This window comes from Muntiacus reevesi, chromosome X (genome assembly GCF_963930625.1).
Source record: "Muntiacus reevesi chromosome X, mMunRee1.1, whole genome shotgun sequence".
Classification (NCBI taxonomy): Eukaryota; Metazoa; Chordata; class Mammalia; order Artiodactyla; family Cervidae; genus Muntiacus; species Muntiacus reevesi.
In genome coordinates this window covers 71373361-71395662 of record NC_089271.1, presented here as the reverse complement: position 1 = coordinate 71395662, position 22302 = coordinate 71373361, and the positions used below count along the sequence as shown (strand labels likewise).

Sequence of the window (22302 nt, the reverse complement as noted above, 5' to 3'; positions counted from 1 at the left end):
TTTTTTCTTATTTTTACAGTTCTGATTAGTTATATTGCATTTTCCCTATGTTTTTGAGTTTTTACTTTTGCTAGTCAAGTTTTTAGTACTCATTTTCACTTATGGTTTTGTTTATTGACTTGGTTGCTCTCTTCTTTTTTTGATTGCTGTTTTGTTTTCCTTCTTATTTTTCTTTCTCCTTTTATCTCTTCTTTTCTGTTTGTAAGTGTGTGAATTTCTTTGGTTGTTCTTGGATGTTGAATATTGCTTTCACCATTTTTCTTGGGGTTTTGTCTTCTGTGCTGAGTGACCTGGGAAGTCTTGGTGCTACAGTAAGGGGTCAGGCCTGAATCTCCAAGAAGGGAGATCTGAGTAAAAGATTTTGGGTCACCAGAGAACTTCAACCCCATGAAACATTAATTGGTGAGAGCTCTCCCAAAGGCCTGTATCTCAACACTAAGACCAGGACTCACTCAAGGTCAGCAAGCTCCAGTGCTAGACACCTCATGCCAAACCTTCAGCAAAACAGAAACACAACACAACACTGCCTACTAGAAAACAGAGTACCCATAGCCATACCATGCCCATAGAAACCATAATATACACTACTGGACAGAGCACTGCCCTTAAGAGAGACAAGATCTAGCTCCGTCTACCAGAACACAGTCAAAAGAAACTCCAACCAGGAAACTTTCATAAGGCACTGGTCCAAATCCACTCATAAGGGGAAGACCCCACAGATAAGAGGAACTACAATCTTTCTAGCCTGCAGAGTGAAAACCGTAAACAAAGTAAATTAAACAAAATGCAAAGACTGAGAAATATGTAGCAGGTGAAGGAATGTGGTAAAACCCCACAAGACCAAGCAAATAGGCAAACTACCTGAAAAATAATGCACAGAAATGATATTATAGATGATCCAAAATCTTGGAAATAAAAAAGGACACAGGAAAATAGAATGGAGGGACAGATTGGGAAGATACAAGAGATATCAAAGAAGGACCTAGAAGAAACAAAGAATGGGCAATCTGCAATGAACAATGCAATAACTGAGATTAAAAATACACTAGAGGTAATCAATAGCAAAATGACTGAGACAGAAGAATGGATAAATACTCTGGGAGACAGAATGAAGCAAAGCAGAAAAAAGAAAAAAAAAGAATAAAAAGAAATGAGGACAGTCTCAGAGATTTCTGAGACAACATTAAGTGCACCAACAGCCAGACTATATGGGTTCCAGAAGAATAAGGAAAAGAAAGGATGTGAGAAAATATTTGAGGAGACTATAGTTGAAACTTCCCTAACATGGGAAAGGAAATAGCCATCCACGTCCAGGAAACCCAGAGAGTCTGATACAGGATAAACCCAAAGAGAACCATGCCAAAAAATACATTAATCAAACTAATGAAAATTAAACACAAAGAAAACTTATTAAAAGCATCAAGGGAAAAGAAACAAATAATATACAAGGAGATCCCCATAAGGCTAACAGCGGATGCTTCAATAGAAACTCTGCAGGCCAGGAGGGACTGGCAAGATATACTTAAAGTAATGAAAGAAAAAATATATATATAACCAAGATTACTGTAGCCAGAAAGGATCCCATTCAGATTCAAAGGAGAAATAACAAGCTTTACAGATAAGAAAAAGTTAAAATAATTCTGCCTTGCAACAAATTCTATAGGAACTTTTCTAGATAGGAAGCACAAAAGAAAGAAAAGGCCCAAAAAACAAACATCAAAAATATGGGAGGGAGGCTCAAGAGGGGGGGATCTTATATATTGGCTGATTCATGTGATGTATGGCAGAAATTAACATAATACTGTAAAGCAATTATCATTCAATTTAAAATAAATAAATTTAATTTAAAAATAAAAACGAATAAATTTTAAAAAGCAAAAAAATAAAAAGAATAAAAGTAATGGTAATAGGATCATATACATTGATAATAAAAAATGATTGAGGGGAGGAGCCAAGATGGCGGAGGAGTAGGACGGAGAGACCACTTTCTCTCCTAGAAATTCATCAAAAAAATAACAGAACGCAGAGCAAACTTCACAAAACAACTTCTGATCGCTAGCTGAGGTCATCAGGCACCCAGAAAAGCAGCCCATTGTCTTCGAAAGGAGGTAGGACAAAATATAAAAGATAAAAAGCGAAACAAAAGAGCTAAGGACGGAGATCCGTCCCGGGGAAGGGACTTAATAGAGGACGTTCCCAGACACCGGGAAACCCTCGCACTGGCGGGCCTGGGGGAAGTGTTGGAATCTCAAGAGTTTGAATCTGACTGGGAGGGATAGAATAAATAAAACCCACAGATTACGAGCCTAAAAGCAACTCCCAGCAGAAAAGTACCCCAGACGCCCACATCCGCAACCAGCAAGTGGGGGCGGAACGGAGAGGAGCGGGCGGCATTACTTGGGGCTGGATCCGGGCCTGAGCGCCCTGAGGACAATCAGAGGGAGCTTTTGTGAGTTGCCAGCTTGAACTGTGGGAGAGCAAGAGAGAAAATTAACCGGCCCGAACACACTGCCGGCCGTTCGCAGAACAAAGGGACCGAGATTCTGGGCGGCCGAAGTCCGCCGGGAGGGTCGCGGCGAGACGGAGGGCGGGGGCGCCCGACCGGCGCGGGCGGGAACTGGGGCTGGGGACGCGGAGGGCAGAAGGCGCGCACGCTAAACTGGCGCCGGCGGGGACTGAGACTCAGACCGCGCAGGGCAGAAGACACGCCGCACCCGGGGAGAGAGCGCCCGTCAAGCGCCTGGCTGCCTGGGCCGCTCGGGCGGCGTGGGGCCGGAGCGCGGGCCCAGCTTTGTGTGCCGTGCTTTTGTGGATCGCCCGAGGGCTGGAGCCGCGCGCAGCGTGGCGCGCGCTTCAGACAGAACAGCCCGGAGCCTGAGCAGCGCAGACCGAGAAAAGAGCGCAAGCCTCTCCCGGGAGCGCCGGCCCCTCCCCGAACGGCCCCTCCCCGCACAGCCCCTCCCCGCAGCGCGACGGAACTAGCTACCTGAGTAAGAATCCACCTCCGCCCCCTGTGTCAGGGCGGAAATTAGGCGCGGAAGAGACCGGCAACAGAACCCAAATAAACAAAGGGAACCGCTTCAGAAGGGACCGGTGCAACAGATTAAAATCCCTGAAGAAACCACCGACTGACTACACCGGAAGGGCCTGTAGATATCGAGAAGTGTAAGCTGGAACGAGGAGCTATCTGAAGCTGAGCCGAACCCACACTGACCGCAACAGCTCCAGAGAAATTCCTAGATATATTTTTTCTTTTTCTTTTCTTCTTTTTTTTTTCTTTTTTTCTTTTTTTTTTTTTAAGTAAGGAAAAAAAAAAGTTTTTTTTTCTTTTTTCTTGGTTCTCTTTTATTTTCCTTTAAAAATTCCTTATTACTCCCCCATTACTCCTTAACTTTCATAGATTTTTATGATTTTTTTTAATTAGGCAAAACAATTTTTTTTCTCTTTCTTTTTTCTTTTTTTTCTTTTTCTTCTTTTTCTTCTGTTCTTTTTTCTTCTTCTCTTCTATTTTCGTTTTCTTTTTCTCTTATTTCTTTTAAAGCCCTCTAGCACTCCTTTTACTACGCCTTAATTTTCATTTTCAATCCACTATAACCTTACAGAAGAAAGGGAAAAAAAAAAAAAGAAGAAGAAGAGAAGCCCTATTTTTATACCAAACTTCATATATATTTCTAAAATTTCTTTTGTGTGTTTTGGTTTTTGTTTTTAATATAGTATTTTTAAGAGTCTAACCTCTACTCTAGATTTTTAATTTTTGTTTTTCAGTATATGATATAAATTGTGAACATTTAAGAATCCAATATTCAGCTCCCATTTTTATTCACGAGTGTGTTGATTATTCTCTCCCAATCTTGACTCTGTTTTCTACCTCAGAACACCTCTATTTCCTCCTTTCCCCTTCTCTTCCCAATCCAATTCTGTGAATCTTTGTGGGTGTCTGGGCTACGGAGAACACTCTGGGATCAGACAACTTCGTAGATCTGTCTCTCTCCTCTTGAGTCCCCCTCTTTCTCCTCCTGCCCATCTCTATCTCCCTCCTCCCTCTCCTCTTCTCCATGTAACTCGGTGAACCTCTCTGGGTGTCCCTAACGGGGGAGAAACTTTCCACCATTAACATAGAAGTTTTATTATCAGTGCTGTATAGTTGGAGAAGTCCTGAGACTACAGGAAGAATAAAACTGAAATCCAGAAGCAGGAGACTTAAGCCCAAAACCTGAGAACACCAGAAAACTCCTGACTACATGGATCTTTAAGTAATAAGTGACCGTACAAAAGCCTCCATACCTGCACCGAAACCAACCACCACCCAAGAGCCAATAAGTTTTAGAGCACGACATACCACGCAAATTCTCCAGCAACGCAGGAACATTGCCCTGAACGTCAACATACAGACAGCCCAAGGTCACACCTAACACATAGACCCATCTCAAAACTCATTACTGGGCACTCCATTGCTATCCAAAGAGAAGAAATCAAGATCCGCATACCAGAACACTGACGCAAGCTTCGCTAATCAGGAAACCTTGACAAGCCAATCGTCTAACCCCACCCACTGGGTAAAACCTCCACAATAAAAAGGAACCACAGACCTGCAGAATACAGAAAGCCCACTCCAGACACAGCAATCTAAACAAGATGAAAAGGCAGAGAAATACCCAACAGGTAAAGGAACATGAAAAAAGCCCACCAAGTCAAACAAAAGAGGAGGAGATAGGAAATCTACCTGAAAAAGAATTTAGAATAATGATAATAAAAATGATCCAAAATCTTGAAAGCAAAATGGAGGTACAGATAAATAGCCTGGAGACAAAGATTGAAAAGATGCAAGAAATGTTTAATAAAGATCTAGAAGAAATAAAAAAGAGTCAATTAAAAATGAATAATGCAATGAATGAGATCAAAAACACTCTGGAGGGAACCAAGAGTAGAATAACGGAGACAGAAGATAGGATAAGTGAGGTAGAAGATAAAATGGTGGAAATAAATGAAGCAGAGAGGAAAAAAGAAAAAAGGATCAAAAGAAATGAGGACAACCTCAGGGACCTCTGGGACAATGTGAAACGCCCCAACATTCGAATCATAGGAGTCCCAGAAGAAGAAGACAAAAAGAAAGGCCATGAGAAAATACTCGAGGAGATAATAGCTGAGAACTTCCCTAAAATGGGGAAGGAAATAGCCACCCAAGTCCAAGAAACCCAGAGAGTCCCAAACAGGATAAACCCAAGGCGAAACACCCCAAGACACATATTAATCAAATTAACAAAGATCAAACACAAAGAACAAATACTAAAAGCAGCAAGGGAGAAACAACAAATAACACACAAAGGGATTCCTATAAGGATAACAGCTGATCTATCAATAGAAACCCTCCAGGCCAGAAGGGAATGGCAGGACATACTGAAAGTAATGAAAGAGAATAACCTACAACCTAGATTACTGTACCCAGCAAGGATCTCATTCAGATATGAAGGAGAATTCAAAAGCTTTACAGACAAGCAAAAGCTGAGAGAATTCAGCACCACCAAACCAGCTCTTCAACAAATGCTAAAGGATCTTCTCTAGACAGGAAATGCAGAAAGGTTGTATAAACGTGAACCCAAAACAACAAAGTAAATGACAACGGGACCACACCTATCAATAATTACCTTAAATGTAAATGGGTTGAATGCCCCAACCAAAAGACAAAGATTGGCTGAATGGATACAAAAACAAGACCCCTATATATGCTGTCTACAAGAGACCCACCTCAAAACAAGGGACACATACAGACTGAAAGTGAAGGGCTGGAAAAAAATATTTCACGCAAACGGAGACCAAAGGAAAGCAGGAGTCGCAATACTCATATCAGATAAAATAGACTTCCAAATAAAGGATGTGAAAAGAGACAAAGAAGGACACTACATAATGATCAAAGGATCAATCCAAGAAGAAGATATAACAATTATAAATATATATGCACCCAACATAGGAGCACCGCAATATGTACGGCAAGCACTAACGAGTATGAAAGAGGAAATTAATAGTAACACAATAATAGTGGGAGACTTTAATACCCCACTCACAACCATGGATAGATCAACTAAACAGAAAATCAACAAGGAAACACAAACCTTAAATGATACAATGGACCAGCTAGACCTAATTGATATCTATAGGACATTTCACCCCAAAACAATCAACTTCACCTTTTTCTCAAGTGCACACGGAACCTTCTCCAGAATAGATCACATCCTGGGCCATAAATCTGGTCTTGGAAAATTCAAAAAAATTGACATCATTCCAGTCATCTTTTCTGACCACAGTGCAGTAAGATTAGATCTCAATTACAGGAAAAAAATTGTTAAAAATTCCAACATATGGAGGCTAAATAACACGCTTCTGAATAACCAACAAATCATAGAAGAAATCAAAAAAGAAATCAAAGTATGTATAGAAATAAATGAAAATGAAAACACAACAACCCAAAACCTATGGGACACTGTAAAAGCAGTGCTAAGGGGAAGGTTCATAGCATTACAGGCACACATCAAGAAACAAGAAAAAAGCCAAATAAATAACCTAACTCTACACCTAAAGCAATTAGAGAAGGAAGAAATGAAGAACCCCAGGGTTAGCAGAAGGAAAGAAATCTTAAAAATTAGGGCAGAAATAAATGCGAAAGAAACTAAAGAGACCATAGCAAAAATCAACAAAGCTAAAAGCTGGTTTTTTGAAAAAATAAACAAAATTGACAAACCATTAGCAAGACTCATTAAGAAACAAAGAGAGAAGAACCACATTAACAAAATAAGAAATGAAAAGGGTGAGATCACAACAGACAACACTGAAATCCAAAGGATCATAAGAGACTACTACCAGCAGCTCTATGCCAATAAAATGGACAACTTGGATGAAATGGACAAATTCTTAGAAAAGTATAACTTTCCAAAACTGAACCAGGAAGAAATAGAAGATCTTAACAGAGTCATCACAAGCAAGGAAATCGAAACTGTAATCAGAAATCTTCCAGCAAACAAAAGCCCAGGACCAGATGGCTTCACAGCTGAATTCTACCAAAAATTTAGAGAAGAGCTAACACCTATCTTACTCAAACTCTTCCAGAAAATTGCAGAAGAAGGTAAACTTCCAAACTCATTCTATGAGGCCACCATCACCCTATTTCCAAAACCAGACAAAGATGCCACAAAAAAAGAAAACTACAGGCCAATATCACTGATGAACATAGATGCAAAAATCCTTAACAAAATTCTAGCAAACAGAATCCAACAACATATTAAAAAAATCATACACCATGACCAAGTGGGCTTTATCCCAGGAATGCAAGGATTCTTTAATATCCGCAAATCAATCAACGTAATACACCACATTAACAAATTGAAAGATAAAAACCATATGATTATCTCAATAGATGCAGAGAAAGCCTTTGACAAAATTCAACACTCATTTATGATTAAAACTCTCCAGAAAGCAGGAATAGAAGGAACATACCTCAACATAATAAAAGCTATATATGACAAACCCACAGCAAGCATCACCCTCAATGGTGAAAAATTGAAAGCATTTCCTCTGAAATCAGGAACAAGACAAGGATGCCCACTCTCACCACTACTATTCAACATAGTCTTGGAAGTTTTGGCCACAGCAATCAGAGCAGAAAAAGACATAAAAGGAATCCAGATAGGAAAAGAAGAAGTGAAACTCTCGCTGTTTGCAGATGACATGATCCTCTACATAGAAAACCCTAAAGACTCTTCCAGAAAATTACTAGAGCTAATCAATGAATATAGTAAAGTTGCAGGATATAAAATTAACACACAGAAATCCCTTGCATTCCTATACACTAACAATGAAAAAACAGAAAGAGGAATTAAGGAAACAATACCATTCACCATTGCAACAAAAAGAATAAAATACTTAGGAGTATATCTACCTAAAGAAACAAAAGACCTATACATAGAAAACTATAAAACACTGATGAAAGAAATCAAAGAGGACACAAACAGATGGAGAAACATACCGTGCTCATGGATTGGAAGAATCAATATTATCAAAATGGCTATTCTACCCAAAGCAATCTATAGATTCAATGCAATCCCTATCAAGTTACCAACGGTATTTTTCACAGAACTAGAACAAATAATTTCACAATTTGTATGGAAATACAAAAAACCTCGAATAGCCAAAGTAATCTTGAGAAAGAAGAATGGAACTGGAGGAATCAACCTGCCTGACTTCAGACTCTACTACAAAGCCACAGTCATCAAGACAGTATGGTACTGGCACAAAGACAGAAATATAGATCAATGGAATAGAATAGAAAGCCCAGAGATAAATCCACGAACCTATGGACACCTCATCTTTGACAAAGGAGGCAAGGATATACAATGGAAAAAAGACAATCTCTTTAACAAGTGGTGCTGGGAAAACTGGTCAACCACTTGTAAAAGAATGAAACTAGAACACTTTCTAACACCATACACAAAAATAAACTCAAAATGGATTAAAGATCTAAATGTAAGACCAGAAACTATAAAACTCCTAGAGGAGAACATAGGCAAAACACTCTCCGACATAAATCACAGCAAGATCTTCTATGACCCACCTCCCAGAATATTGGAAATAAAAGCAAAAATAAACAAATGGGACCTAATGAAAATTAAAAGCTTTTGCACAACAAAGGAAACTATAAGTAAGGTGAAAAGACAGCCCTCAGATTGGGAGAAAATAATAACAAATGAGGAAACAGACAAAGGATTAATCTCAAAAATATACAAGCAACTCCTGAAGCTCAATTCCAGAAAAATAAACGACCCAATCAAAAAATGGGCCAAAGAACTAAACAGACATTTCTCCAAAGAAGACATACAGATGGCTAACAAACACATGAAAAGATGCTCAACATCACTCATCATCAGAGAAATGCAAATCAAAACCACAATGAGGTACCATTACACGCCAGTCAGGATGGCTGCTATCCAAAAGTCTACAAGCAATAAATGCTGGAGAGGGTGTGGAGAAAAGGGAACCCTCTTACACTGTTGGTGGGAATGCAAACTAGTACAGCCACTATGGAAAACAGTGTGGAGATTTCTTAAAAAACTGGAAATAGAACTGCCATATGACCCAGCAATACCACTTCTAGGCATACACACTGAGGAATCCAGATCTGAAAGAGACACCTGCACCCCAATGTTCATTGCAGCACTGTTTATAATAGCCAGGACATGGAAGCAACCCAGATGCCCATCAGCAGATGAATGGATAAGGAAGCTGTGGTACATATACACCATGGAATATTACTCAGCCGTTAAAAAGAATTCATTTGAATCAGTTCTAATGAGATGGATGAAACTGGAGCCCATTATACAGAGTGAAGTAAGCCAGAAAGATAAAGAACATTACAGTATACTAACACATATATACGGAATTTAGATAGATGGTGGCGATAACCCTATATGCAAAACAGAAAAAGTGACACAGAAGTGGAGAACAGACTTTTGAACTCTGGGGGAGAACGTGAGGGTGGGATGTTTTGAAAGAACAGTATGTATATTATCTATGGTGAAACGGACCACCAGCCCAGGTGGGATACATGAGTCAGGTGCTCGGGCCTGGTGCACTGGGAGGACCCTGAGGAGTCGGGTGGAGAGGGAGGTGGGAGGGGGGATCGGGATGGGGAATACGTGTAACTGTATGGCTGATTCATGTCAATGTATGACAAAACCCACTGAAATGTTGTAAAGTGATTGGCCTCCAACTAATAAAATAATATTAAAAAAAAAAAAAAAATGATTGAATGCTTCACCCAAAAGATACAGATTGGCAGAATGGATAAAAAAGCAAGATCGCTATACATGCTGTCTAAAAGACACCCACTTCAGACCTAGGGACACATACAGAGTGAAAGTGAGGGGCTGGAAAAGTATTCCATGCAAATGGAAATCAAAAGAAAGCAGGAGTAGCAATACTCATATTAGAGAAAATAAACTTTAAAATAAATAACATTACAAAAGACAAGGAAAGACACTACATAATAATCCAGGTATCAATCCAAGAAGAATCTGTGTGTGTGTGTATATGTATATATATACATATACACACACACACCCAACATAGGTTCACCTGAATACATAAGGCAATGCTAACAACAGTTTAAGGGGAAAACATCAGTAACTCATTTCAAACATTTCTTCTGACCATAAAATCATTAAGATTAGATATCAACTACAGGAAAAAGGGGCTCCCAAGGAGGGTCAGTGGTAAATAATCTACCTGCCAATTTGGAGACACAGGAAATGCAGGTTTGATCCCTGGGTCTAGAAGATCCCCTGGAGTAGTAAATGGCATCCCGTTCCTGTATTCTTGCCTGGGAAATTCCATGGACAGATAAGTCTTATGGGCTACAGTCCATGGGCTCACAAGGAGTTGGGTTCAACTGAGATTCTGAGCCTGCACACAAAACAAGAAAGAAACTTAAAAAAGCAAAAGCAACATGGAAGCTAAACAATACACTTCTGAATAACGAACAGGTCACTGAAGAAATAAAAAATAAGATAAAAACTATACCTAGAAACAAGTGACAATGTTAACACAACTCAAAACCTATAGGATGCAGGAAAAGTAGTTCTAAGAGGGAAGTTGATAGCAATACAAGCCTACCTAAAACAACAAGAGAAACAGAAATTAAAGAAACTAACCCTACACCTAAAGCCACTAGAAAAAGAACAAAACCCCCAAAGTTAGTAGAAGGACAGATGGACAGATCATCCAGACAGAAAATTAATAAGGAAACACAAGCCTTAATGACACATTAGATCAGATAGGTTTAACTGAAAGGATATTCCATCCAAAAGCAACAGAATACACTTTCTTCTCAAGTGTCAGAGAACATAAGATATTCTCCAGTATAGATCAAGTAGGTCACAAATCAAGCTTCAGTAAATTTAAGAAAACTGAAATCATTTCAAGCATCTTTTCAAAACAAAATGCTGTGAGATTAGAAATCAATAACAGGAATAAACTGTAAAAAAATACAGAAAAGCTAAACAATATGCTTATAAATAGCCAAGTGACAACTGAAGAAATCAAAGAGAAAATTAAAAAACACCTAGAAACAGACGACAATGAAAACACAATGACCCAAAACCTATGGGATGCAGCAGAAACCATTCTACAATCCTACCTCAAGGAAAAGAAAAAAAATCTCAATTAAGCATGCTGTCTAACAACTAAAGAAGCCAGAGAAAGAAGAACAAAAATAACCCAAAGTTAATATAAAGAAAGATATCATGAAGATCAAAACAGTATGATACTGGCACAAAAACAGAATTATAGATCAATGGAAATGGATAGAAAACCAGAAATAAACTCACACACCTATGGTCATCAAATAGATGATGAAGGGGGCAAGAGTATATCATGGAATAAAGAAAGTCTTTTCAATAAGTCATGTTAGGAAAATTGGGCTGCTACTACTAAGTCACGTCAGTTGTGTCCGACTCTTAATGACCCCATGGACTGCAGCCTACCAGGCTCCTCCATCCATGGGATTTCCCAGACAAGAGTACTAGAGTGGGTTGCCATTGCCTTCTCCAGGAAAATTGGGCAGCTATATGTAAAAGAATGAAACTACACTTCCTAACAGCATACACAAAAGTAAACTCACACTGGATTAAAGACCTAAATGTAAGGCCAGACACTATAAAACTCTTATAGGAAAAGAACACTCTTTGACATAAATCAGTAAGATCTTTTTTGACCCACCTCCAAGGATAATGAAAATAGAAACAAATATAAACAAGTGGGGCCTAATTATACTTAAATCTTTTGTACAGCAAAGGAAATCATAAACAATATGAAAAGACAACTCTCAGAATGGGAGGAAATATTTGCAGATGAAGCAAATGAAAAGGGATTAATCTCCAAAATATACAGCTTATGCAACTCAATATTTTTTTAAAAGCCAATCAAAAAATGGGTAGAAGACATAAATACATATTTCTCCAAAATAGACATAGGGATGGCCAACAAACACATGAAAAATACTCAATATCATTAATTATTAGAGAGAAACAAAGCAAAACTACAATGAGATGTCACTTCCCACCAGTGAGAATGACCATCATCAAAAATTTTACAAACAATAAATGCTAGAGAGGGTGTGGAGAAAAGGGAATCTCCCTACCTTTTGAAAGAAGTATAAATTGGCAAAGCCACTATGAAGGACAGTATGGAAGTTTCTTAAAACTAAAAATAGAACTACCATATAACCCAGGAATCCCAGTACTGGTCATATACCATGAGAAAACCATTACAGAAGAAACATAAGCCTCATAGTGTTCATTACAGCACTATTTACAATAGCCAGGAAATGGAAGCAGCCTAAATGTTCATCAACAGAGGAATATATAAAGAAGAGGCACATATATACAAAGGAATATTCAGTTCAGTTCAGTTGCTCAGTCGTGTCTGATTCTTTGTGACCTCATGAACTGCAGCATGCCAGGCTTCGCTGTCCATCACCAGCTCCCAGAACTTGCTCAAACTCATGTCCATAAAGTCAGTGATGTCATCCAACCATCTCATCCTCTGTTGTCCCCTTCTCCTCCTGCCCTCAGTTTTTCCCAGCATCAGGGTTTTTTCCTAATGAGTCAGTTCTTTGTATCAGGTGGCCAAAGTATTGGAGCTTCAGCTTCAGCGTCAGTCCTTCCAAAGAATATTCAGGACTGATTTCCTTTAGGATTGACTGGTTGGATCTCCTTGCAGTCCAAGGGACTCTCAAAAGTCTTCTCCAACACCACAGTCCAAAAGCATAAATTCTTTGGTGCTCAGCTTTCTTTCTGGTCCAACTCTCACATCCATACATGACTACTGGAAAAACCATAGCTTTGACTAGACAGACCTTTGTTGGCAAAGTAATGTCTCTGCTTTTTAATATGCTGTCTGCGTTTCTCATAGCTTTTGAAATTAAAAGATGCTTGCTCCTTGGAAGAAAAACTATGAATGGAGTATTAATGAGCCATTAAAAAGAATAAAGTAATGCCATTTGCAGCAACATGGAGGAAACTGGAAATTATCATACTAAGGGAAGGAAGTTAGCCAGAGAAAGACAAATATCATATGATATCATTTATCTGTGGAATCTTAAAAACTGATACAAAAGAACTTATCTACAAAATAGAAACAGACTCAGTCTTAGAGAAAGAACTTATGGTTACCCAGAAGAAGGGTGGTGTGGGAGACGGATAGGCTGTGAGCTTGGGACTGACACAAGTCTATGTTCAAAACAGATAGCCAACAAGGAGCTGTGTATAACACATATATACATATGTGCATATACATTATATATGTATGTGTGCATATATAATAACATTCATATATACATATACATATGCAATATACACACATGCATATACATATATACATATATAATATGTATTATACATATTATACATATATATGTATAACATACATATACATATATAATATACACATATGCATATGCATATACACATATAATATGAATATATAATATGTATTATACATATATTATGTATATACATATATATAACATATGCATATGCATATACATATATAATATACACATTATATAACACATACATGTTATATATATGCATATACATATACAATATGCATATATACAATATGTATATATACCTATATAATATATACATACACATATATGATATATACATATATATTAATAACACATACATATATACATATATGTGTGTCATATATAATATACATATATATATCATATATATTATATATACATATAGAATATATTCATATATAATAACATATATAATATACATATATACATATGTAATATATATTACATATACATATATACATATACATATATAATGATATATGTTATATATACACATATACAACATTATATTATATACATGTATATATATATACATATGCATATATACATATACATGTGTATATATATAATAACATAAAAATATATATACATATATACATGTGTATATACATAAAACCTTTAAAAATAAGAATGTCAGGTGCTGCCCTGGTGGCTCGGTGGTAAAGAGTCTACCTCCCAATGCAGGAGACATGGTTTTGATCCCTGGTCCGGGAAGATCCCACTTGCCACAGAGCAACTTGAAATCTTACAGTAGTGAGTCATGAACGGTGCCAAATTCTTGGTCTCTGAATGATAAAATTTCACTCTGGAACCAAAGCAAGGTGCCAATCACTCAGAGCATTTGTGTAGCACAGTTTTATTAAAGGAACAAGGATAGAGAAAGCTTCCGGCAAGAAGCACTGGAAAGTGGCAAGAGAGTAGCCTCCCCTACTGGTTCGGGCAAGGTATTATATAGTTTTTTGCTAACTGCTGAGAATAGATAAAAGAATACCTCAAGGCTGTGAAAATTTAACCAGGCTCCTCTTCCACAATATTCTGAGGTAAAATCAGAATGAAGGGAGTCATCTCTGGATGAGGGATCTCTGGGCAAGATATAAAACGACTGACATAAGGTTTTGAAGAAAAACAGATCACCAAGCAATATACACTGTTTTCTTAATATAGCTTAAGAAAAACATTTCCATGAACAAGATATACTGTTTCTCTCAGCAATTAGCGCTCAGGGTTTGAAAAACTTAGTTTCAGACTAACACAGGATTTTTAAAAAAGAAAAACCTGCAGGGTGAAGGAATGTGGGGGAAAAAATGTTTGCTGCTTGCTGTCTGCCTTTTGCCGGTTGTGTTCTCCTCCTTGGGGATCCTGGCCTACCTATCAAGACCTGCCTGACAATTAACTCTCTCATTATCCCCTTCTTCTTTTAGGAGAATTATGTTGCCAGTGAAAGGGGCAGAGTTCTCATTCTGTAGCTGCAGAGGGGCGCAGACCCTAAATTGTTGAGGGAACATATTCTCCTAACCCTCATACTGAGGGTCTCTGATCAAGGGACCCAAGTAATAGTTGGAGGAGGCTGTGGTAATTGTAGGAGCTTGAACAACAATTTGTAACTTAAAATCCTTCCAGTGGTTAGAAACAAAACTAGCTACACAGTTGCAGATGCAGGGAGCAAACAGCAAAAACAGAACAATCAGAATTATTACAATTAAGATAGCCTTCCACCATGGCGAGCTAGTTAATACTTTCCAAAGTGAGGCCTATGAAGCCTCAGGAGTATCCATAGCCTGAATTATCTTGTCCACATGTTTAACGAAGTAACATTAGTGCTTATATCTGGTATCTATGTATAACATTGGGTATGAATAACGGCACAAGTTCCTCCTTGTGCGGTGGTTAGAATATCTAAAGCCAATCGGTTTTGTAAAACCACCTTTCTAATTTGTATTTGTTCTGCATTAAAGGCTGAAATAGCTTTTTGAGAATTTTACAAAGCTGACTGAGTAAAGTTAGTCAGAGCATCAACTCATAGTATGACATCTATAGTTCCCAGAGAGGGAATGGATATTGAAGGCAAATAATTATACCGATGAAATACAGACCTTATCCAAGGAGTTTTAAGGTAGGGTGAATTTAGCAGGCTTTTCTGGAAGCTCTGAAAATATGAAGCCATGTGTAAACGCTAGACCTAGGATATATCTCCCTATTTAGCCATGGAGAAACCACGCCCATAGGTAGGAACCACATATCCAGTTATGTCCCATTTGGAACAAGCCAGCATGGCTGAGGGATCCAGTTCCAATCAGTGTCTGGCCAGACAAAAGGAGGACATGAACTGGGATTGGCAAATACAAGAATGATTATATCACATGTTTCTTGAGGCAAAAATCCCAACTGTTTCCAGTCACTATAGTTGTCAGCTAACTTCTTGGATGGCTTTGTTTGCTTCTAGCATATGGGAGCTTTAGATATCAGGCGCCCCTTTTCAGAAGATAGCCATATGACCTCATCCTATGCCTGATAAAGATCAGGTAGGAAATCACTAGATTTTGATTTATTTGCCTTCTCATGTATAGCAAGATAGTCATTAAACCAAGGTAATGTATAATCAAAGTTAAAATTCACATTATGTCCATAGTTAAGGTACAAAGTGTCACACCAACCCATTTTAGGATTGTTAGATGTCATCAAATTAAGAAGAAGAGGCAACACATGTGATTATTGTTGGTGAATGTAGTTGAAGACTTGGAGAAAGTCCTTCCCTTGAAGTGGAGACACCCACCATGGGAAGCCTTCAACCAGTGAAAAAGGGAGTGCTCCACAGACCCAGCCATTAGACTGATTGTGGAATGTGGTGTAGGAATGGTCCCAGGACAGGAAGGCATTGTCTTGAGGATCAAACAGCAGACTCAGAATTTCAGAAGTCAGCAAAATTAAGCTCACATAGGCTGTCAAGCTCATCTGAAAAGTAAAAAGTAGTAGAAGCATAAAAGTGATTTTTCTTAGTTCTGGTCAGGATGCCACCTTTTAACTTGAGTGTGGCACTCGAGTCTGGGACTTTGACAGTTATAGGAGAAGAAAGGATAGCTTAGTAGGAGCCTTCCCAGAGGAACTCATGAGACTGCCTCCCAGATCCCAATGTCTTTATCAGGACCTCGGTTCCTGGCTCAAACAACAGCTTGTCTGTCTCAGAGGCTAGGTCAAGAGTCACCTCCTAAAGTTCCTGCAGTGTCTGTTGAAAGACTGAAAGCTGAGCCATGTAGTTAGTTAACTCTAAGTCTTCAAGATCTATGACAATATCTGTGCACAAAAATGGCCTGCCATAGAGACATTCAAAAGGAGATAGTCCCTTTTTTCTGGGGGTAGTTTGAGCCCTCATTAAAGCTGAGGGTAAAACTTTAAACCAATTGTCTTGTGTCTTTTGAGCTCATAAGTGTCTTTTAATAATATCATTAGCTATTTCAACTTTTCCTGAGGATTGGAGTCTCCAAGAATAATGAAAGTAATATTCTATTCTTAGAGCTCTTGACACCACTTGAGTCAAAGCAACTTTGAAGGCGGAGCCAAACCTGGGTATAATTTCATGAATTAAAACTTTTGCAACTTCCTTAGCTTGTTCAGTACAACAAAGAAAGCCTCGATCCACGCAGCAAAGGTATCTACACAAGCCTCTAAGCACGAAAATCTATTTGCTTTTGGCATATGAGTAAAATCAATTTCCCAGTCCTCTCCAAGATATTTCCCACTTCAGTGTAACTCAGATTTCACATCTTTTCAGTTTTGGAGCTGTTTTTCTGGCAAACCTCACACAGCTTAATAATGCTCTTTAAAGCTTTCATTACAGTTTTGCCTTCAAATAATGAGAAGCCATCTGATAAGTGCTCTCATTGCCTAAGTGAAAACTCTGCTGTAAACCTTTGAGAATTTTCCATTGAGCATTTTCAGGAATCACCAATTGCTCATCCTGAGTTTGTAACCATCCTTTATCATTAATCTTTGCCCCTCTTTTTGTCATATCTTCCTAATTCTTCCTCAGTATATTGTGTTCAGCAGAACCTGTTCAGCAGGACCTGCCCAGATCAAAGGTGTTTGCAGTGAAGGGAGCTCATAAAGTGCTGCTTTTCTGACTTAGGAGTCAGTCAATTGATTTCCCTCAGTTACTTTACTCCCATCCCTGATGTGCCCTTTGCTGTGCAGAGCAGCTACTTCTTTAGGACAATGCATTTCAGTTAAAAGTCTCTTAATCTCTTTGAATGTTTAATAGGTTCTCCTCTTGTTGCTTTAAATTGTATTTCTTTCCATATTGCAGCATGAGCATGTAAAGTCAAATAAGCATACTTGGGATCAGTATAAATATTTACCTGCTGCCCTTTGCTTAAGTCTAGGTATCAGGTTAAAGTCACAAGCCCTGTTAACTGGGAGCTTGTCCAAGGATTGGGGGGAGAGACTTAGCCTCTAATACCTGTTCAGCTGTGACCACAGAATAACTGGCTCTACATTTTCCATCTTGAACAAAAGAATTTCCATCTGTAAATATCTCCATGTCCGAATTTCCTCATGGGTTATCCATTAAATCTTCTCCACCTGCATAATTTAAAGTTAGCAATTGGGTACAGTTATGACCAAGTATTTCATTTTCCTTCTTGGGAACAAAAGTAACTGGATTTAGATTTCCAGAAACTTTAAGTTTCATTATTGGTCCTTCCAAAAATAGTGATTAACATTTAAGAAGCTAATAGTCTGGCATCCAAATATTAACTTTGGAATTTAAGATTCCACTTGCCTCACGGGAAGTCAGTACAGTAAAATTTCACCCATTAGTAAACTTAAGAGCTTCAGGCACTAACAAAACAATAGCAGCAGTTACACTTAAACAATGTGGCAAGGCTTGAGCCATGGTATCTAAATCTTTGCTTAGATAAGCAACAGGCCGTTGGCGAGGCTCTCAGAGCTGGGTCATCACCACCAATGCCATCCCTTTTCTTTCAGGAAACAGACTAAACTCTGATCCTGTGGGCAGCTCAAAGCAGAAGCTTGTAAGAGAAAAGTTTGAAGAACTTTAAAAACTTTTTGAGTCTCTGGTGACCAGGCTAGCTTATCAATCTGGGCCAGTTGAGTTTCAGTTATAAGCTTATATAAAGGCAGGACAAGTATCCCATAACCTGGAATCCAAATGTGGCAATAACCTGTGATGCCTAAAACTCCTCCCAACTGCCTTGAAATCACAGGTAGGGGATGATTTAGTATACGTTGAATTCTCTTGGGGCCCATGGCCTTTGTCCCTTCTGATATAATTAACCCCAGATATTTTCTTTTCTTTTCTTTCTTTCTTTCTTTTCTTAAAATTTATTTTAATTGGAGGCTAATTACTTTACAATAATGTGGTGGTTTTTTCCATACATTCACATGAATCAGCCATGGGTGTACATGTGTTCCCCATCCTGACCTTTCCTCCCACCTCCCTCCCCATCCCATCCCTCAGGGTCATCCCAGTGCACCAGCCCTGAGCACCCTGTCTCACGCATCGAACCTAGACTGGTGATCTATTTCACATATGATAATATACATGTTTCAATGCTATTCTCTCAAATGATCCCACCCTCGCCTTCTCCCACAGAGTCCAAAAGACTGTTCTATATATCTGTGTCTCTTTTGTTATCTCGCATATACAGTCATCATTACCATCTTTATAAATTCCATATATATGCATTAGTATACTGTATTGGTGTTTTTCTTTCTGATTTACTTCACTCTGGATAATAGGCTCCAGTTTCATCCACCTCATTAGAACTGATTCAAATGCATTCTTTTTAATGGCTGAGTAATATTCCATTGAGTACATGCACCACAGCTTTCTTATCTATTCTTCTGCTGATGGACATCTAGGTTGCTTCCATGTCCTGGCTATCGTAAACAGTGCTGCAATGAGCATTGGAGTACATGTGTTTCTTTCAATTCTGGTTTCCTCAGTGTGTATGCCTGTCAGGGAATGTTTAGCAGTAAGATTCCTGTGTACTGTTTCCTATCTCTCTTGAGCCCTCTGTTCCTTATCAGTCCCTGTCAGGGGTAAGAGGGGCAGGCAAGCCTCTCCTAGGACAGAGATCAAAGAGATGATATGCTTGCATAGGATTTCCTTCATTAGCTTTTCCATTTGGTGAAAGGGGTTATTTACAACTCTCTTTTGATATGGATCACCTTTTGGCCTTATGGTCTTTATTGCTACTTGCTTCCTTGGTAACTTGTAAAGTCTGGTCTCTTGATCTTTATCTGAAGAAGCTACCTGTATATATACTCCTAAGGAATTCAATAAAACACCCTTATTCCATCAGAGCTTGGGTCCCCATCTCTCTTTCTGTCTCTCTCTCTATTTCTGGCTGATTCTCTGGAGTGCAGAGGCCGGCTGCGTAACCCAGGGAATATTAGCCTCTTTCCTTCTTTCACTTTCTCATCATTGACTCTAGACCACCAGGTTCCAGTTCATTAAAGGACCCCAATAAGTGGAGCCCAAACAGGAGGCTGGTACACGTGGCAGCTTTAGATGGAGTGACCTCAGGGCCTATTGAAGCTGGTAAGTACTAAGACATGGGTCAATCAGCTGGAAAGCCCCCTCACTTTTTTACTTTACTTCATCACTTATTTAAAGCTCAGGGACTTTCAGTTTTGTGCCAGTGAATAAAGGCTTGCCTTCAGATAGTGGTTCTATGCAACCCTTGGATCCCTGATGAAGGTAGTTTTAATTTAGAAATTTGGCACCAGGTTAAAGAGAATGTTGAATGAGCTGCCAGACAGGAAAAAAATATTCCGATAGATTTCTGGCCCCTATGGGCTCTCATTGAATCTGTGATTCTGCCATTTCAAGGTAATTCTAGCCCTCCTGATATTCGGCAACAGGCAGAAAACTTATTACATGAATATGAATTAGGTGATAAAATCTTACAAAAGGCCCAATTAGAACAACATGAGATATTTCAGAAGTTTCCTACTAACTCTGTCCCAGTTGCTCCAAGTGCTCCTCCCTTGCCAGCAGGCACAAATCCCAAAGTCTCTCCCTTGATAGAACCGAATGATTCTGGCAAGGACTCCCTTAAGAAATCTTTTAACATTAAAATCAACAACACCTTTCTGAATAACAATAATCTACCTCTTTCGTGACAGAGGCTCTCTGAATTGCTGGCTTTTGCAATTGTAAGTCTCTGAAGCCAATGGTTTCTCCACCTTTCCAGTTTTAAGAAATATTGACACTCAAAGACAAATATTACCTCAATATGAAGGTATTAACATTTTTCACATGCAACAAATGAAAAAGGCTGTAATTATGTATGGCCCACATTTGCCTTTTACTAGAGAGATTCTAAATGCTATGGCATCTTCTATTAAAACCTTTATTCCCTATGATTGGTGAATTTAAATAAAAGCTCTCCTTAAACCAGGAGAGTATCTTCAATGAACAATGTGGTTTCAAGATATAACCAGAGATCATGCTAACAAAGATGTTCGAGCTGGTGCTCCCCAAAACCAAATTACTTTTGAAATGTGAACTGGCACTGGATAATTTGATGCTATACAATCTCAAATACAGTGCCCTCCTTTGTTACATGGACAATTAAAAACAGTGACCTTTAAAGCTTGAGATAAATTTACTCCTCAAGTGGTGCTGGGAAAACTGGTCAACCACTTGTAAAAGAATGAAACTAGAACACTTTCTAACACCATACACAAAAGTAAACTCAAAATGGATTAAAGATCTAAATGTAAGACCAGAAACTATAAAACTCCTAGAGGAGAACATAGGCAAAACACTCTCTGACATAAATCACAGCAAGATCTTCTATGACCCACCTCCCAGAATATTGGAAATAAAAGCAAAAATAAATAAATGGGACCTAATGAAAATTAAAAGCTTTTGCACAACAAAGGAAACTATAAGTAAGGTGAAAAGACAGCCCTCAGATTGGGAGAAAATAATAACAAATGAGGAAACAGACAAAGGATTAATCTCAAAAATATACAAGCAACTCCTGAAGCTCAATTCCAGAAAAATAAACGACCCAATCAAAAAATGGGCCAAAGAACTAAACAGACATTTCTCCAAAGAAGACATACAGATGGCTAACAAACACATGAAAAGATGCTCAACATCACTCATCATCAGAGAAATGCAAATCAAAACCACAATGAGGTACCATTACACGCCAGTCAGGATGGCTGCTATCCAAAAGTCTACAAGCAATAAATGCTGGAGAGGGTGTGGAGAAAAGGGAACCCTCTTACACTGTTGGTGGGAATGCAAACTAGTACAGCCACTATGGAAAACAGTGTGGAGATTTCTTAAAAAACTGGAAATAGAACTGCCATATGACCCAGCAATACCACTTCTAGGCATACACACTGAGGAATCCAGATCTGAAAGAGACACCTGCACCCCAATGTTCATTGCAGCACTGTTTATAATAGCCAGGACATGGAAGCAACCCAGATGCCCATCAGCAGATGAATGGATAAGGAAGCTGTGGTACATATACACCATGGAATATTACTCAGCCGTTAAAAAGAATTCATTTGAATCAGTTCTAATGAGATGGATGAAACTGGAGCCCATTATACAGAGTGAAGTAAGCCAGAAAGATAAAGAACATTACAGTATACTAACACATATATACGGAATTTAGATAGATGGTGGCGATAACCCTATATGCAAAACAGAAAAAGAGACACAGAAGTACAGAACAGACTTTTGAACTCTGGGGGAGAACGTGAGGGTGGGATGTTTTGAAAGAACAGCATGTATATTATCTATGGTGAAACGGACCACCAGCCCAGGTGGGATACATGAGTCAGGTGCTCGGGCCTGGTGCACTGGGAGGACCCTGAGGAGTCGGGTGGGGAGGGAGGTG

At 38.7% G+C, this 22302-nt stretch overlaps 1 pseudogene; it reads right to left on the bottom strand.

Moving 5' to 3' along the window:
* LOC136154532 (endogenous retrovirus group PABLB member 1 Env polyprotein-like) overlaps positions 1–16369 on the bottom strand; it is a 76581-nt pseudogene extending 60212 nt beyond the window's left edge.
* Positions 16370–22302: the final 5933 nt, after the last annotated feature.